This window comes from Cnephaeus nilssonii, assembly GCF_951640355.1.
Source record: "Cnephaeus nilssonii genome assembly, chromosome: X".
Lineage (NCBI taxonomy): Eukaryota > Metazoa > Chordata > Mammalia > Chiroptera > Vespertilionidae > Cnephaeus > Cnephaeus nilssonii.
The window spans coordinates 4,661,526-4,663,886 of NC_137071.1; the positions used below are offsets into that span (position 1 = coordinate 4,661,526).

The window sequence follows — 2,361 nt, forward strand, 5'->3', positions numbered from 1 at the left end:
CATACCGACACACACACCTACCAGAATTGGGAGGTCCATACACATGATTTGTGAGATCCATGGTCTGCAGATTCAGGAAGTGGATGGAACAGAAGGATTCTATAGGTCACAGATAGACTGAATATCCTACGGCACCTTGGGACTTAACACAGAGCTCAGACATTCAGCAAGAAACAGGTTGACTAAAAAAATACCCTCAGGATAACACTTTGAAGGTACAAAGCCTCTAATTCCTGAATGTTCTATGATATATATTTTATTTATTTTTTGGCTCTTCTCAGTTTATTGCATGAAGGAATTACACTAGTCCAAGTTAAAAGCAGAACCCAAATGCTTACATTTTACAAGCTGTGAAGTTTTTAAACTTGTGACAATGGACAGAAAGGAAATTCTACTCATTGCAAGGAAATCCTCACTTTAGCTTCAGTGAGCCAAAAGCACTTAAAACCCGTGAACCTTCAGCTGGTTATCCTGAGCCAGTCCAGTCTCTATGAGGAACCAGCATTTGTTCTTGTGGTGGTCACCCTGTAGCTGAATTATTTCTTCATATATTCTGGATGTTCAAATACACCATTGCAGGCAAATTTCTTCTTAAAAGCCTTCACTAGTTTCTTTTTATCATCATCAGCAGCAGCAATCCCTTGGACAGTAGTAAGGGTCTCCCTCCTGCTCCTCTGTTGAATTCTTATCCTATATAATAAAAGCCTAATATGCAAATCGACTGAACGGCAGAACGACCAGTCAGTATGATGTGCACTGACCACCAGGGGGCAGACGCTCAAAGCAGGAGCTGCCCCCAGCCCACAGGCCCCAGGCCAGCCAAGGCAGGTGCCAGCGGGAGGCCTCCCCAATCACAGCAGCGGAGTGATTGGGGGGGGGGGCAGGGCCGGGCAGTGAGTGGGCTGGCACCGCCCCTCAATTGCCCTGCCAGTTGCCTCCTGCAGAGGAAGGTGACTGGCAGCGGTTGTGGGGCCAGTAAGCAGGCAGTGCCAGGCCGGCCAAGGCGGGTGCCAGCGGAGGCCCCCTGATCACCCCACCAGTCACCCCACAAATTGGCCCTGATCGCCAGCCAGGCCTAGGGACCCTACCTGTGCACAAATTTCATGCACCGGGCCTCTAGTATGGATATAATCAATCCTCAGTTCCAGCAGGAAGCAGATCATCACCCTTACTTGCATCAGCAAAGGGGTCAAAAGAGTGGAGGTTGTGGATAGTGGACATACAATAGGATTCCTTTTCCTTTGTGGAAATGGCTGGCCTTCACCTTCGGAAGGCTGCTGAGGGAGAAGGCAGGTGTCTGGGACAGAGCATCAGAAAGCGAGGGGGCTCAAGGTGCTGAGTCTTTGACAGGTAACTCAGTGACTGGGGCTGTTATGTATTTTAATTTGTAAGTATTTTCCTTTAAAGTTTCTCCGTTTGATATTATGCTTAGAAAAGACCATCCCTTTCATGCATATTCATGAACATTTTATTCTAGTATTTCATAGCATCATTTTTAATTTTTTAACATTTAAAAAATGAGATTTGTTTTTGAAATATGATGTAAAATAAAAATTTAATATTTCCCCAAATAATTAATTAATCAAGATTAACTTACTTCATATTCCAAAGTCATCAAAATGAGTAATTTTATCTGTAAAAAATGGTCTAGAACAGTACTAACAGAAATATGATGCTAATGATATGTGTAATTTAAATTTTTATTGTAGTCACATTTAAAAAGTAAAAATAAGTGGAAATAATTTTAATGATTAATTTTGTTTAAGCTAATATATTCAAAATATCATTTCAATGTGTAATCAAGATCAAAATCATTAATAAAATATTTCACACTCTTTTTATTTCTACTGAATCTTCAAAACATGGTGTGTATTTTATACTCGCAGCACTTCTCAATTCAGCCTAGCTACATTCCAACTGCTTAGTAGGCACATGTAGCTAATGGCTTCTGTACTGAGTAGTATGCGTGTAGAGCAGTGCTTCTCAACCTCAGCACTGCTAACGTTTTGGACCTGATAATTCTCTGCTGTGGAGAGCTGTCCTGTGCCTTGTAGGATGATCTGCTGCATCTCCAACCTCTATCCACTAGATGTCAGTCGCATCCCTCCCCCAGATGTTACAACCCAAAATGTCTCCAGACTTTGCCAAATGTCCCTGAGGCTGGGTAAAAGTAGGGCAAATTGTCCCCAGTTGAGAATCAGTGGTCTAGAAAAACTGGGGAAAAAGACATGTTTGGGAAAAATCTTAGGATCATCGAAGAGAAATTTTTCTGTTTAGAAGCTAATATTAATATAGTCACTGAACCATAATAGGAGTACTTACAATAATTAAAGTCTATCCAATTTTCATGTTTTAAATTCA

At 41.7% G+C, this 2,361-nt stretch overlaps 1 pseudogene across 1 annotated transcript; it reads right to left on the minus strand.

The window, feature by feature from the left end:
• Positions 1–441: 441 nt before the first annotated feature.
• Positions 442–1,230, minus strand: LOC307095207 (eukaryotic translation initiation factor 1-like; annotated as a pseudogene). The gene is made up of 2 exons: positions 1,133–1,230; positions 442–705 (listed from the first exon to the last, which is right to left on the minus strand). The product of its transcript is annotated as a eukaryotic translation initiation factor 1-like (transcript).
• Between the last annotated feature and the right edge of the window lie 1,131 nt (positions 1,231–2,361).